The 17,741-nt window shown below is 35.9% G+C and overlaps 1 protein-coding gene across 1 annotated transcript in view; it reads left to right on the top strand.

Annotated features, from left to right (window-relative positions):
- SEL1L2 (SEL1L2 adaptor subunit of ERAD E3 ubiquitin ligase) overlaps window positions 1–17,741 on the top strand; it is a 112,300-nt gene that overhangs the window by 8,923 nt on the left and 85,636 nt on the right. The window contains exon 2 of the mRNA XM_057704090.1: window positions 12,387–12,442. The gene's annotated coding sequence lies outside the window, so the exon portion shown is untranslated. The remainder of the gene's footprint in view (window positions 1–12,386; window positions 12,443–17,741) is intronic.

Below are 17,741 nucleotides of genomic sequence, written 5' to 3' on the forward strand. Positions count from 1 at the left end.
CTGAGGAAACAGAACAAGTAGAACAAATGGTTGAAGACTTTAAAACATAAAGTGATTGTCATAAGATGTATTTAGAGAGGTTACTGCATCCTTGAAACAAGACCAAGTCAGTGAAGGAAAGAAAGATGAGCTATTTTGGAAATGAAATAAATCATGGTTAAAAAAAAAAAATCCTCAAAGATGAATAGCAAAATTGAGGGCTGAAGAGCAACCTGGAGGCTCAAAGATCAAACTGAGAAATTCTCTTAGATCACAATGCAAATGGACAGAGATGACATGTATACAATAAAGGTTAAAGCTAAAGGTCTTGGAGGATCCATCCAAAAGTTACAAATCCACATAATGGGATTTCCAAAAAGAGAAAATCGAAGCACTTAGAGAAAGAAAGAAAGAAATCAAATAAAATTCCCCAGATCTGATCAAAGTTTCACATTTTTAGATGACGTTCCATTGAGTGCCAAGTAAGAAGACTGAGAAAAGACCCACTCCTAGAAAATAATGGTAAAATATTAGTATTTCATGGATAATCAGAAAATCCTAAAGGCTTCTAAAGAGAAAAAATACATTATTTATAAGGGAAAAAAGCACCATATTGACTTCAAATGCATTAGCAACATTGGGTATAAAAAAGATACTAGAGAAGTGTTTTCTTAGTATTGAGGTAAAATAATTTTGAATTTAGAATTGTATAATCTGACAAACTATCAGACAAATATAATGGCCAAATAAGACATTTACAGACACAAATGGATTCAGAAAATTTACCAACCACAAATTTTAGCTGAAATATTGACTAGAAGATAGGCTACAGCAAAATAAAACACAGATTCAGGAGGAACACCAAAAATCAATGGTAAACAAAGAAATCTTTAAGACTTATGATTAAATAAATGTTCATTTTAATTTTTAAAAATATAACGACAAATTCATTTTAAAAAACCTTTTTCACAATAGCAACAGAAACTATAAAATAGCTAGAATTCAATTTAATTAAAGTAAAACAAGACATACATGAATAAAAAAATTAAATTTTTCTAAAGAGCATTCAAGAGAAAATCTAAATAAATTAAGGCTATAAACCTGAATGGATCTCAATATTGTGAATATGCCAGGTCTTTGTAAATTAACTTGTAAATCCAATGCAATCCCAGTGAAAATATCAACACATTTATAAATGAATCTGACAAACTTATTCTAAAATTTATCTAGAAAAGAAATTATGCTAGAATTCCCAAGATAAGTTTTTAAAAGAGGAACAATGAGGGTGTGGGCCAGGGCAGGGCAGGGGGTGGGGGAATCTGCACAGAGAGGTTCTTGTTCAACCAGACTGTAAAATCACAATTATAAATCTGCAGTAATTGGAGTATTGGAAGAATAGACAAATAGAGTAAGAAAATAGAACAGAGAGTTTTAAAATAGGCTAATGTACAAATCAGAATTTAATACCTGAAAGGAGACTTTCCAATGCAATGGGTAAAAGATTGACTTTAGGGACTTCCCTATCGGTCTGTGGTTAAGACCTGGCACTTCCAGGGGAGGGGCCATGGTTTCAATCCAAGGCTGGGGAACCAAGATCCAGCATGCCCAATGGCAGCCAAAAAAAAAAAAAGATTGACTATAATGAGTACTATTGTTAAATTGTCCATTCATTTAGGAAAAAAGTCAGATTCCTCTTCATACCAATCACAAAAGTTGATTCCAAATGGATTTTAAAAGTAAACAGTAAAAGCAAAAGTGAAACTATAAAAATAGCTGAAGGAAATACAGGAGAATGTATGTTCAAATGATTGGTGAGAAAGCCTTCTTGAATAAGACACACACACACACACACACACACACACACAGACACACACACAAAGGTTAAAAGTGAGAAAAAGAGTGATAATTTTGACCTCATCAGAATTTAAAACCTCTGCTACAAAGGGCACCATAAACAGTTAAAAGGCTAACAACAGACTGAAAAATATATTTACAACATATACACTAATCAGACAACATCCAGAATATATAAAGAACTCCTAAAGATACATATTTTTTAAAAGCGTTATAGAAAGATGGGCTAAATATCTGTCAGTCAGTTCCTTGGAAAGGGTATACAAATGCCCCTAAATGTGAAAAGACTGTTAAACTTGCCAGTAATCATGCAAATAGAAATTACCAATGAAATACTGATGTTATTCCAATACACTGGCAGAAATTGAAAAGTGTTTGTTAGAGTGAGGAAAAATTAATATTCTGGTATACCATGTGTGGAAATATGAGTAGCTTTTGGGGGAATGTCAATTTACCATCGACTATTAAAATTTAAATAGGGAATATTACTTTTCAAGTAAGCAAATCTATTTCTTGTTGTCTACTCTAGCAAACCTTTATACATGTTTCACAGGAAACACGTTCAAGGTTATCTATTATAGTATTGTTTGTAATAGCAAAGTCATTGAAAACATCATGTGTCTATCCATTAAATAATTAAATGTAACATCATTGTAGAGATGACTGTCCTCCAAACCTGAAATTCTGGATTTTACTTTATAGTATGTCAGAAATCTTGAAGAATGTAATGATTAACAAAGAATTCTTGCACAGAAACATAAACTAATTTCTTATCTCCATACTCAGCAGATGTTGAACATTACCTCAAGTGCTTACAGTATCAAGGCTACTGTACATTTCTAAGATCACATACATAGTTTTCTGAAAATATATCTTTACATATATTTATATAAAAATATTCTAAATATACCAAAATAACAAAAGCTTTAGGAATTTTCTATACAGTTATTTCCTGTGTTGTTTAATATAATAGTACCACGTAAAATGTCTTTCTTTAAACTTCTGTCATTTTCAATCCCTATTGCATTAATTATTTACATCTAATCACCCCAAGTTATACATTTGGATCACTGGGGAAGACAAGACATGGCAAGCATAAATGCCTTGCCCAAGATCAATCGGTATATCCATTTACAAAGGGAACTAAGACTAGAATTAAAGACTTCTGAATCCTATTATCTTGCTCTACTGATAATCCACATTTCTTTACCCTTAAAGAGAGCCATGTTGATAAAGTAAGGACCTAAGAACTAAAAGCTCTGAGAGTTCTAAACCTGCTGTGAAACTAGTTCTTATGATACTCAAAACAAATCATCTATATCAGGTTGCTAAAAGTAATTGGTCAATTACTTCTATGGGTTCGATCAATCAATCACACATACGTAAAAACGTATGAATTTAAAAGCACCTTCTACCCAATCAGCCTATTCCCAGATTTGTAATGTTCTAATGGTGGAGCAATATGAGTAAACAGTCCATTAGTGTAGCTGGGGGGAAAAAAAGAATGGTAATATTATACTCCTGTGTCATCTTTGTTTTTGAAACAGTATACAGTATTATGTAAAGATTTAAAAATAATACAACCACAAGAGGGAAGACAGCAGTATCAAGCAGTATCAGCAGTATTTCATCTTGTGGAACTGAAAACCACAGCCACAGAAAGAAAGAGAAAATGAAAAAGCAGAGGACTTTGTACCAGATGAAGGGACAGGATAAAACCCCAGAAAAACAACTAGATGAAGAGGAGATAGGCACCCTTACAGAAGAAGAATTCGGAATAATGATGGTGAAGATGATCCAGGACTTTGAAAAAAGATTGGATGCAAAGATCAAAAAGTTTACCAAAGACCTACAAGAATTAAAGAGCAAACAAACAGAGATATGCAACACAATAACAGAAATGAAAAATACACTAGAAGGAACCAAGAGCAGATTAACTGAGGCAGAAGGATGAATAAGTGACCTGGAAGACAGAATGGTGATAATCACTGAGGCAGAAAAGAATAAGGAAAAAAGACTGAAAAGAACTGAAGACAGCCTGAGACCTCTGGGACAATGTTAAACGCACCAACATTCACATTATAGGAGTCCCAGAAGGAGAAGAGAGAGAGAAAGGACCTGAGAAAATATTGGAAAAGATTATAGTTGAAAACTTCCCCAACATGGGAAAGGAAATAGCTACCCAAGTCCAGGAAGCACAGAGAGTCCCAGGCAGGATAAACTTAAGGAGAAACACGCCAAGACATATACTAGTCGAACTGACAAAAATTAAAGACAGAGAAAAGTTATTAAAAGCAACAAGGGGAAAATGACAAATAACATACAAGGGAACTCCCATAAGGTTAACAGCTGATTTCTCATCAGAAACTCTGCAAGCCAGAAGGGAGTGGCATGATATATTTAAAGTGATGAAAGGGAAGGACCTAAAGCCAAGAATACTCTACCAGCAAGGATCTCATTCAGATTTGACAGAGAAATCCAAAGCTTTACAGACAAGCAACAGCTAAGAGAATTCAGCACCACCAAATCAGCCCTACAACAAGTGCTAAACGAACTTCTTTAAGTGGGAAACATGAGAAGAAAAGGACCTACAAAAACAAAAACAAAACAATTAAGGAAATGGTAATAGGAACATACATATTGATAATTACCTTGAATGTAAATGGACTAAATGCCCAAACCAAAAGACACAGACTGCCTGAATGGATACAAAACCAAGACCCATATATATGCTGTCTCCAAGAGACCCACTTCAGACCTAGGGACACATACAGACGGAAAGTGAGGGGATGGAAAAAGATATTCCATGCAAATGGAAATCAAAAGAAAGCTGTAGTAGTGATACTCAGATAAAAGAGACTTTAAAAAATGTTACAAGAGACAAGAAAGGACACTATATAAAGATCAAGGGATCCATCCAAGAAGAGGAGATAACAATTATAAATATATATGCACCCAATATAGGAGCACCTCAATACATAAGGCAAATGCTAACAACTATGAAAGAGGAAATGCAAGGCAGAAATAGAGACACAGGTGTAGAGAACAAACACATGGACACCAAGTGGGGAAAGCGGAGAAGGTTGGGGGCGGGGATGAATTGGGAGATTGGGATACCAAATTGTACACTCTAAATATATGCTGTTTTTTGTCTGTTAACTGTATCTCAATAAAAGTTCTTAAAAAAAATTAAATAATACAACCGCATGAATAGAACTAAATTCAGAGTTGTTGCAGGGATGAAGCATAGCAACAATAAAAAAAAATGTTTTTTTGAAGAGGAAAACCATGTCATTTTGTGGTGGGAGCCTTCCCAGAACAAAGTAACACTAGGGCCCAGAGGCCATAACTCAACTGGAAAGGAATGTAATTGGGCCCAGTTGTTAACTATATGTGCCTGTTTACTCTGTAACTCCTCTTGCATGTCTCCTGCATAACTCTGTAACTCTGTAATGGCCCAGAGACCATAAAAAAGAAAAGTACCCAATCAAATTACATTACCTTCTTGGTTACCTTATTTGGGGAACAAAGAAAATCCAATGTATAGAAGTTTAACAAAGAGTGTATAAGACAATGCCCCATGGTGTTCAGGGTGCAGCCTCTGGATGTAAATCTGCTGAGCCACACTAGCACTAATAAATGCTGCGTCCTGTTTACAGCCTCGGTGTCTCACTTCACTCTGGAATCCCGCAACAATTGTGTAAAAATGTTAAACAATTTGTCTTTGTGGCTATGTAATTTAATTTGACAATTCCAACCCTGAGATTCTTTGATTCTAAGTTTTCAGTTGTAACTTAAAAAGCATTTTTTTTGAATTTTAGATCCAAGAGCAGAATTATATGCTGTGTTATAACAAAGTTTATGCTGTATAGCTTTTTAATTTTATTTCGATAAGAGAAGTGCTTTTCTCATAGATGCTAGTACCATTTGCCTTTAAAAGATAAGCCTTTGGGAAAGAAGAGAAATGAACTGACATTTATTATCTAGCTGCCATGCATTTAGTAAACCATCAAATATTACACTTTAATTCTATTCTGTCTTCACATTTACTCTAAGAGATAGGTACAGTATTGCTATTTCCATTTTATAGAAAATTGAGACTCAGAGAAGTTAAAGTATCCAAGATCACGTGGCTAAGTAAGAAGATATGAAATGTTATTTCTAAACATTATTCTTGATGATGTCCAAAGCTAAGTATCTCACAAAACAAGTGACCTAAAATCATATTTGTTTTTCATTAGAAATTTTAATAATATTTAGTCTCTTCGATAGGGAATGTTAAAATAAAACTGAAGATAACTTTCAAAATAGTAATCAGTAACTAATGAAGCAGACACTATTTGGATTTGAAAATAGTTGTGAATGTGAAGTTAAACCTGATTATGGAGGAAACTGGAAGTCAAAATAGGAAATTAATCTTTGTACAATAAGACCTGTGGGTTTCTAAGCAGATGTGTGCCTTGCTGGAAACAGTACTTGGGGGAAATTATTCTGATATAAGTTAGATGTAAGTTAGATTAAAATTAGAATAATCATGATTATATCCATCAGAAAGCTGTTGTAAGGATGCAGGCATGAAATGATGAGGGTCTGATTTATGCTATGCTTTCCACATGAAACCGAATACTCACCCCCACAAAAATCCCTTTGGCAGAATTTTCTCTGGACCCTTATAGGTGCCAGCCTTCACTCTTTTTACTCCTGCATTTCCACAGTTGTCTACTCATTTCTCGCTCATCTACACATTTCTATTCCCACCTGGCCTGCTCCCATGATTTTCGTCCCAGGTTTTGGAACTGTCCTTGTTGCCAGGTTGTCTCTCGTCACTTGTCTCACCTCTGCCAGCCTGGATTCCTTTCTGGATTCTCCTGTGACCTGTGTTTTTCTGCTTTCAAACCATCACAGTTTGATTCCCAGGGTTTTACTTCTTAAGTGGCTGCCTGTCCTGGAATCAGCACATTATCGTTTCCTAGCTCCTGACCTCCTGCACTCATCATCTGTCCACTTTAAAGTCCCTGCCGACCCCACTCAACACTTAGATCATGCCAGAGAGAAGAGGTGAAGACTGAGCACTGAGAAATACACAGTCCTTAGTGGATATAAAACCAAAGAGGAACTCTAGAATAGGGGTGTGAAAGGAAGAACAATATCTAGGATTAAGTCACAGAACCAGTGCACTACGCAGAGTCTAAAGGAAAATTTGGAAAGGAACCCCGGGTTAATATTTTTATACCAAATGAATCAGGGGAAGATCTAAGTGAGGCATGAAGCACCATTTTAGAGAACTAGGACAGGAGAATCAACAAAATGTTTAGTTTCATTTGTCAGTGTTGTATGAACAAAGAATCAGATTTTATTCGGCTTTAACTCCCCAGGCAGATCCCCCATAAAGTACAGAAGTGTTTTTTCAGAACCTCAGTCAGTAAAAGAACAGTCACCTTAACTGGTGTCCCAATGTTCATTTAAAGGAAGATAAACAATGTCCTGGAAAGAAAGGAGGTGAGCCTATTTGGGGAATTCATGTTACAGCCAGGAGTTGATGTGTATCAAACCTTTCATGAGAAAGTGAATCTGAAAAGAACTGTGATCAAGGCAGTATTTAGGGATATTATTTTTTTCTAATCCTTTTCTCAATTTCATTCAACTATGAATATATGCAGCTATGAATATATTATATATGATTTATTTTGGCATCGTTTATTGGTCTAACGTGGTTTCTGAGAATTGAGAATTCTATCCAAGAAGTCCTAGCAGGCTGAAGAAATAGGCTTATTTCAGTTATCAATTGCTGCATAACAAACAACCCAAACTTAAGAGGTTTGAAACAATGATTTATTATTTGTCATAATTCTCTTTGGGGTTGCCTGGGTGATTTTTCTGCTGGTCTCACCTGGGATCACTCATGCAGCTTCACTTAGCTGATGGTCAGTGGAGACAGCTGGGTCTCTCTCTTGCCATATGATCTATTACTCCTGGCATGATAATCTCAAGGCATTTTTCCAAGAGGGTAAAAGAGGCTCAAAGGTCCAAGCACTACCCTTGGAAGTTAAACAGTGTCATCTGCCACATTTCTTTTGGCCAAAGCAAGTCACAAGGACAACGCATTGAAAGAGCAGAGAAAATAATCTCCATCTCTTGATGGGAGGATTGGGCAAAGTCTCATTGTAAAGGGGTATGAACGTGCGTAATTGTGATTCACTGGGGGCTGTTGTTGTGACAATCTACAACAGTCTACCCTCAGGCCTCAATGATTCACATCTCTCTCACATGATTCTCCCCCTTCCAAAACTGCCCGAATCTCATCCAATCATACCATCAGGCTCAGAATCCATGATCTCATAACCTGCATCATGTCAAGATGTCAGTGAGGCTCCGCAGGTACAGCTTTTAGCTTCAGACACCTGTGAACTAAAAAGGCAAGTTATCCTCCTATTTCCTCAGGTATCCAGCATACACTGGAGAGAGAGAAAAAACCACACTACAGTAGACACTGATGTTCAAAAAGCGGGAAGAGGAAAATGCACAACAGTCACTGGTCCATGACAATTTGGAAATCTAGCCAGGTGCGTGTTGGCAGGTTTCTATACTTCAGGAGTAGGAGGGTTCCTTGATTAGGGCCCAGTTCTACTCTCTTGGAGTATATTCCTAATCTCGTGTTCTCCTGGTCTCTGGACAACACCCTCTCAGCTCCCGGCTCTGCCCTCTTGGTTGTCCTTCCTTCTCCACAAGAAATGACCCATGTTTGTAGGTGAGAAGCTTTCTCATCCTGCTTCCTACTCATTGAAAGACAGAGGCCCAGAAGCCTCTTTTTATTTTGAACTATCGCAATCTCTTTTACTCTAAGCTGGTAATGTTTTCTCAATACAACTCTTTTAAAAATTTTGTGAGTTTTTTATAAAGCTGTTGGGGTTCACTCCATGCCCTCAAAAGGCATATAGATAATTCTTTTGGAGGCAGTGTAGTGCTAGTTTCTTCTTCACTACTTCAAAATTCTTCTTTCTTAATGGGAGATAGTAAATGAAAGCTCTTGTGTACATAAAATTGTGTGTTTCACATTATGCAAATAGACATGTCCTGTAAAATTTTGTGCATAAATCAATCTTTTGTAAAGACAATGGAGTTTATGTCATTGTAGAAGCTTGCCATTCAATCTATTGTGAATCCTTTGGCAAAGTTTGGAGAGACAGTGGGGTAGCTGTCCACAGAAAGAGGGATAGCTCTGGAGTCAGCCCTGAGTTTGAATCCCATTCTGCCATATGACCAAACAAGTTATGCTTGTTTGGTGTCAGTTTCCTCGTCAGTAAAATAGACATACAAATATTCTGTGCTTACTCCTTAACAACCCAGCTTCTGTGCTGGGTTGTTAAGGAGACTGGAGCTAAGTTATGCAAAGCAACTGGCATATAATAAATTATAGCTAGATTACAGATGTATAAAATAAACTTATGGTTACCCCGGGGTGGGGGAGGGGTAAATTGGAAGATTAAGATTTACACATACACACTACTATATATAAAATAGATAACTAACAGGGACCTGCTGTGTAGCACAGGGAACTCTACTCAGTACTCTGTAATGGCCTACATGGGAAAAGAATCTAAAAAAGAGTGGCTACATGTATATGTATAACAGATTCACTCTGCTGTACACCTGAAACTAACACAATATTGTAAATCAACTATACCTCAATAAAAATATTTTTTAATAAATAAGTAAATAATAGCTAGAGCTACAATTCTAGAGCTGAATAAAACTTCAGTCCCCTTCCAAAGCTGACTCCATATCAAAATTTTTTGATGGTATATTCTGTTGTATGTATTTATATATATATATATAATATATATATATATTTGGATGCTATACTACTGATCTAGCATATTCTAAAACACACCCCAAAAGTAGAAATTATAAAGGAGATTTTAAAAATTACACATAAGTAGAAGGTCTAATATTTTCTTCCTGCACCCAGTGGATTGTGTTTTTCTCAGGGAGTGCTGAAATTTGTGGCAATATCAATATTCATATAGAGTGAAGCGATGAAACAGTGGGACAGGTCTCCAACAATCACCAGTGTTTCTCAGTTGATATAAAAACCTACTAGAAAGCATTGTGCAAGGTATTATTTGAAGCAGAATGGTTTTCCCAGTAGCCAATCAAACCTTTGTTTTCTCTAGGTGAAAACCTAGGAGCCTGATGTTTAGCAAAGAAATACATTTCTAAAATGTTTCAGAAAAGATTTTTTTTTATTGTGTATCTCCTGCTGTAAATAATGACCAACTACCTTTATCTTCTTTTTTATGTTTTAAGCTATTAAATAGTTTGTTCCTTCAGTTAGATTATCACACCTCCTCCTATTTCACTAATTCTTTTATCTACATTTATTCTACCTTTGATAACTGCTTTTAGCCCTGTAATTTTCACGTTAGTATTTGACCACTGACAGTTTGATTTTCTGGTCCAGTGTATAATACATACTTTATTCTGTTTAATAGCCATAATTTTCTTCTCTTATTCTAATACACATGACAGTTTGTACTTCTTATTCTGTGTCTGTACAGTCTGTGCATGCTAACTCTAATTTTATTCTCTGTACTTTGGGGAATATAATAACGGGAGTATACCAAATCACATTGCTTTTTCTAGTTTACTTTCTCTAGTTGTGATAATGGAATTTTTAAATTATGAGACATTTACTGTGACTGTAATATCAGTCACACTGTTTGATTTCTAATACACAAGTATAATTAGACTAAGTAATTTGTCTCGACGAACATGCCTTAATTGAGAAAGAAGTCATATTCTAGGCAAAGCATTAATAAATTCTAAAAGCGTATTGCCTTTAATAATGCTTTATTCAATTCGCCATAGTCCTTTTAAAATACAAATTTACATGTACTATTATCTTGAAGGCATTTTAAGTCCTTTAAACAAGGAGGCTTCATATAATATTATTATTTTTTTATTACATATAGCTAACATCTAATAAACATGTTGAACATGTATTAAGGACTGTGCTATGTACTTTTGTGGATTATCTCATTTGATTAGCATAATGAATTAATGAAGTAGGTATAAAATTAGACTCGAACACAGACCTGTTTGACTCACAGTCCACGTGGTGGGCCATGATGCTTTGTTGCCTCTGATAATGAGCATCCACGGCCCCAAAATGACCACTTGGCAAATTTGGCATCAAGAAAGTGTCATTCGTAGTAAACATTTTTATTCTGGTGCAATTTATTTTACTTCCTGAAGCTAAAGAGCAATCCTAATGTATATAATTGTATGAAATATGTATAATCTTTAAAACTTTTCATATCCTTTATATTAATGCATTTGTCACCATGTAGTTATTGGATTTTTATTTAGAATTTGCCAACTGTTTCTCTAATTTGACAAAGAACTAAATATCAAACAACCTGGGATCAGTTTTTGTAAGATCTGGCTTATGAAGCAAACAGAATTATGAGGCCAAGTGCTAAAGTTCATCAGTGAGAGAAAGAATAAAATGTATCAAATTTAAAAATAAAATGTCAGGGGATATGTGTATAAAAACAGTTGATTGAACCTGGTGTACCCCCCAAAAAAAATTAAAAAAATAAAAAAATAAAATAAAATAAAATAAAATGTCAGAGATAACATTAGAAAATTCATAACCTGCTCTTAAAGTACAAGCTCATGACTATTGGAAATATAAAATTTGGAATACCCTATATTTGTCTTGAGTCAAGTTCTTCAGTCTGTAAAATGTGAATGTTATCACATACATGCATTTTTTTACTGCAGGAAATATGTGGGGTCATTTTTGCTGTGCATTATTTTTCCATAATTGAAACTGAGCAGTACTAATAAAGTAGTTGACATGTCATGATGTATCACCCCATTATATCACATTTTCAAATTCTTATTTTTCTAAATATGTAAGTTAATAAATTTCAAGTACTATGCAAAAATGAAATAAGCCAATGGCTGCATATGTATTCTATATGATATGTATAGTCTATTCTTTTTAAAAAGATTCATTAAAAATTGCTTGTGAAAATTATTTTCTTAAATTTCAGTCTGATATAATTATACTACTTTACATTTCTCAGATATTTATATCATTCAACTATATTAAATTTTAGTATCTCTCCGCCATATGGATGTCTATAAAAATTTAAAAGATTGTATTCCCTCTTCTATGTTTTAATATTCTCTATTAATAGATGGCATTTTTTACATAGATACATTCTAATTAAATTTTAGCTCAGAAAGTTTTCAACTGTTGTAATTAGCTCTGTTATTTGTAGAATTCTTTCATGTTATCTCAATTTCATGATGCTTAATTAAAGCATTTAGATTATCTCTGGTGTCAAGTTACATCTTTAAAAATTATCAGTAAAGGAATACTTTGTAACACACTATTAGTAACTTTAAAATGTAAATTATTTTTAACTATTATTCTTAGAATTCTAGGTCATCCCCAAAGTTTTTTAACAATAAACTGTATTTAGTGAAATTTTAAAAAGAAAACATTTTCATATTTTATTAAAATGTTTTGTATATTGCAGCTATTGAAGCAGAAAAACATAATAAAAAGCAAAAAGAAAGAAATATCACCACACAGGTAAATATTTTGCTAAATCATTATATTTTTCCAGTACAAAATTTAAGCTATAGGCACTATTAGTAGTATTTATTCAGCATGCTCAGATTTTCTTAAACAATTAATTATTGACTATTGTTTCTGGGTTGTTTTTTTTTGTTCATTCTCAGTCAATATTTTTTTGTTCATTCATTCAACAAATATTTGCTCATTCCACTGTTAGAAGATAAGGATGTCATCAAGCCTGAGCCTTTCTATAAGCCATGGCCCGTCGGAGGTCTTAAATACTAAGACGAAAAGGGGCAGAGACCAGTCTGGCTTATAGAGTCACAGATGCTTATTAAACTTTATTAACCTCAGGATGTCTTCTGACATCTTGAAAGAATTCAACATTTTCAGTCTATTCTCAGCCTAGCAACCAGCATAATCCTGTAAATGTCAAGTCCTTTCCTTGCAAATGTCTCACTCCGACGTCTTAACTAACAGGCTCCGTGGTCTGGCCCCACTGCTTTTTCTCTGACGTCACCTCCCTTACACCATTCTAGACACACTGGCCTCTGTGCTATTCCTCAGAAACTCCAGACACGTACCCACCCTTCCGTTCTTTCTGCCTGGAGCGTCCTTGAGCCCAGAGATCCATGTGGCTCCCTTCCCTCGCCTCCTTCAGGTCTTTGCTCAAATGTCATCTTTTTGGAGGATCCTTCCCTAGACATTCTGTAAAGTTGCAATCACTGTATCTAAAATTGCTCTCACAGTTGTATATCTCCCTTTCTTGCTGTGTTTTTCCTCCCAGAATTACCATTATGCAACATACCATGTCTCATGTTTGTTGTCACTCTCCCTCCACTAGAATATAAACTCCATGAGAGCAGGGGTTTTTGTCTCTGTTGTTCACTGCTATTACCCCAGTAACTAGAACAGTGCCTGGCACATAGCAGGCACTCAATAAATGTTAATTGAATTGATGAATAAATCTTAAATCCAGATTAAAGAAGTAAACTTTGAAAAAATGTTTCTATAAATTAAAAACTCTCTACGTTGCAACATTTTCTAAGCCCCTCCAAATTTAGCTCTCCCCCATAGGTACCACATCCCGTAATTACCAGTGGGATTGTTATCTGAGGAAACAGAAGTGACCTTGGCATAAAGCTCACAGTGTGTCCTTGAGCAGGTGGAGACTGAAGGACATCTGCTTCATCGGGTCATCTTGCTTTCCTTGATATCTTGTGATATGCAGTGAGTGCCTGCCCAATAACATAGAAAAGCCCCCTTTGGATCAAAGGAGCTCCTTACTGCTTGGGACCAAGGATGCTGCTCAGGCCCATACGTGTCCTCCCCAATGAGATTAATAGATGAAGCCTATACAGTAGATATGGGAAAGGACCCCAGCTCTACCCATGTACAGCCAAGCAAAAAAGAAAATATTGGTCCTAGTTGGGATGGTGAGTAAGCTTCTCCCTCGTTTTTGTTACAGTCTCATTAGGAGAGTAGTAGGAGATGGGGACAGAGAAGTAGCTCATGGTCTTTCTCTCCAGCTCTGCTCCTGTCATTATTTTTGGAGACTTCAGTATCCATGAATCCTAGACTCTCAATTCTGTTATTTAGGTCTTTTAGCTCCAAGAATTATACTCTCTTCTCTACTTCCATGGTCATAATCCAGACTATGGCTTTTTCAAATTAAAATGTCAAGTTTCCAAGTCTCTAATGACCCCCAGTGCTTTCCAGGTTACTCAGTCATCAATACCTCAATCCCACCAGGACCTCACCTTTATTTGTCCCTTTTACTGCTCATCATTCCCCTCACATTCTCACTTCTCTTCTTACTTGGCTTAGAGTTGGTGGCTCATCACTACAGGACCACACTTTCTTTTCTAAAACCCTTGGGAACAAGTGTGTTTCAGAATCCAAGGTTTTTTAAAAAATTGTGGTAAAATATACATAAAATTTAGCCTCATAACCATTTTTGAGTGTACAATTCATTAGTATTAGGTACATTCATTCACATTGTTGTGAAACCAATTTCCAGAACTCTTTTCATCTTTCAAAAGTAAAACTTTATACCCATAAAATAACAACTCTCCACTCCTCCCCTCCTCCCAGCCCCTGGCAACCACCATTATAGTTTCTGTCTCTATGAATTTCATTGCTCTAGGTACCTCATATAGGTAGAAGCATACAGTCTGTGTTTTTGTGACTGGCTTATTTCACTTAGTGTAATTTCCCAAAGGGTCATCTGCGTTGTAGCATATCAGAATTTTCTTCCTTTTCAAGGGAAAAAAAGAGAAACTCTAGTGAAAATTATGAGAAAAAAGGTACTGAAATTTATGACAAAAACCAGGTTTCTGGGGTTACCTTTTGATTTTAATAACCTGTTTATCCTCTGTACCATGAATACTTAACACGGCTATATGCTTAACTATAATTTTTTCAGCTCCTTGCATGTAAAAATGCAGAATATAAATACTCTAATATGTATTGGTTCCTAATGTTCTCTTAAATTCAGAAAGCTACCCTTATAATGCATCTAGCAATTATAGAAATGTTATATTAGCACTGTATTATTAGTATCACTGATGCTATTTTATTTTTCCCCTATTACTTTCTACTTCACCATTTTCCCACATTTCAAAAGTTATCTTTGGATCTGTCTACTGTTGTTATTTGGTGACTTAAGAAAGTAGATGTACAAATACACAATAAAATAATTAGCGTTATCTTTGCCAAGAGTAAGAAATATTTTTACTGATAAATGAGTTATTTCTTCTTTGTAAGAGGTAGCTAGTCTTTTAACTTAGGGGTGGCTATAGCAATATTTGCTTTGTTTAAAAAAAAAAACTTGGGCATTTTAGGAAAAAGTATTCTAAGGTTGTTTTATATCCTTAACTGAATATAGTCTAGGAAAAATGAAAAATAATAAGATCATTACCAAAAATACCTTTGCTTCAATTTAAGCATCTCATAAATAAAAGCTTACTTTAAAGGAAAAAAACTGCTAGATCAATGAGATTTTCAAAGTTAACAGTGCCAGTCCTTGTCTCCCAAATATATATATACATTTATGTAAGATCTAGAAAGCTTGAGTAATCTGTTATAACTTAAATTCCTGGTTTAAAACTGTAATCCAGACAACATCACTTCAATGTGTCTTTGCTATGTGTGTAAATATCTTCACTGTCTGATGAGTGATAGAAATTTTATACAAATTTTATTTGTGTACTTTAATTCCATTTTAATTTGCTGTCTACCTTCTTCACTACAACCTAGGGCAGGGGTTTCCAAACTTTCACATGCATCAGAATCACCTAGAGGACTTGTTAAAAAACAGATTGCTCAGCTTCACCCCCAGAGTTTTTGATTCTGTAGACCTTAAGTGGAGCTGAGAGAATTTGCTTTTTTTTCCTTCCATGAGAGAAGTCACACCAGCTTCCATAAGGCTACAGGCTGGACCAAGTCCTCCTACCTCAAGACCTTCTGTGGCTGGGCTGCCAGAGCTTATTTTGCTCTCCCTGTCACAGCCCTGTAGCACCTCACTCATCCCCCTGGACAAGGGCTGCTAATGAGGCAGTGCTGAGCCAGTCTGGGTTTGTCTTTGCTCTCGTCCTCACTGATGCTTTCAATGAGCTCTTACTTTTCCTGTGCTCTTTTCCCAGAGAGGTTTTTCAGCAGAATTTAGGACATTACACAGTGTCAAAGAGCAGTGACTGTTTGGGGGCATGTGAGCTGGGGCGGTGGGGCGGTGGGGGGTGGGAAGGAACACAGATAGTTAAGGAAAGCAAGATATGCCCTTGATTATTGAGCCCTAGGGAAAGTCAGTCTGACAGGCAAAGAATCCTCACCTTCCAGTTCTTCTTTAACTTCTCAGCTGTCTCCCATTTGCAAGGAATGATGCTCACTTCGCATTTCATAGCAAACATAACTCACACTTACTCCCTCTTAGACAAAAAAAGAAAACATTTTTGTTTTCCACGTATATGTGTAGTCACACAGTTTGGAGACATTACCCCATGTATGTCTGTGGGTGGTGTGAGACTGATTCCTTCCTCCACAATTAACCCCTGCTCCCCATTCTTCTTCATCCCTGTAACTGGAATCTCCATCAATTCAACTGGTCCAGCCAAAAAACAGAAAGTTATCTTCAGCTTTGTCCTTCGGGATAAGCCTATATCCAATCCCTATCGGCACTACTTCCAAAACATATCCTAAATCTGCCCATATAATTAATTTATCTCCATTTCTTCTATACTCATCTGAGTCCCATCATCTCTTACCTGGCTGACTACAGTAGTCTCTGAACTGTCCTTTTTGTTCCCACCCTTAATCCTGTGCAGCCTACTCCTCACATGTCAGCCAGAATGTTCCTTCTTTCTAAAATGTACACGAGAGCCTGTCACTTAAAACCCTCTAGTATCTTGCTCTTGTCTTTTGAATAAAATGTCAACTCCTTACCAGGTCCCTACATGATATGGCCCCTACTTCTCTCTTTCTCTTTTGTAATTCTCCCCTTAGCTCACACTCCTTCAGCCGCTGGGGCCTTATTTCCATTCCTAGAACATACACATTTGTCCCTGCTTTAGAGCACTGGTGCTTGCTGTTTCCTCTGCCTGGAAAACTCTGTCCCATACCTATACAGGACTGCTTTCTTGTCATTAAATTCGTGGCTCCAGAGTCACCTCTTCAGTGAGGCTTCTTGGGCATCCAGTCTAAATTACCTGTACACCAACCCCTCTTCACCCCGCATATCACTTTTTTTTTAACAACTCTTTGTTTTATTCTCTTCATAGCATGTATTGATACCTGATACTAACTTGTTCATTTATTTGTTTACTGGTTATTGCCTGTCTTCCCGCAGACAAACGAAAGCTCCGTAAGATCAGAAAATTCTTCTGTTTTATTTGCCCCTATGTGTTCACTTCCCAGTGAATGCCCAGCGTAAATATGTTGAATGAATGAATCACTGATGTGTATAGAAAGAACAACCTTGGTTCATTACTTGATTATCTCACACCTGTTGCCTCCCAAGAACTATTTGATGAGGCTGATAAAGTTCCATTAACATGAGCCATGTTACTGTTATTGAAATTCTGTTAAAGAATAAGCATGGGATTTGGGGGCTAACTTATATTCGGCATCAAACACATCCCTGGCAGCACTGGGGGCCTAAGACATGCTAAAATTGCAGTTCACCATCTTTAATGAAGTTAGTTCAGAAAATGTATGGTATAAAGGTACTTTCTACTAGTAAAAAGATTTTTTGGTATTCTGCTTAAGAGATAAAAAAAACATATACCCAAAAAAACAATGTTTACCAAGTTCCCAGGCT

The sequence above is a fragment of the Hippopotamus amphibius genome, chromosome 12 (assembly GCF_030028045.1).
Source record: "Hippopotamus amphibius kiboko isolate mHipAmp2 chromosome 12, mHipAmp2.hap2, whole genome shotgun sequence".
Lineage (NCBI taxonomy): Eukaryota > Metazoa > Chordata > Mammalia > Artiodactyla > Hippopotamidae > Hippopotamus > Hippopotamus amphibius.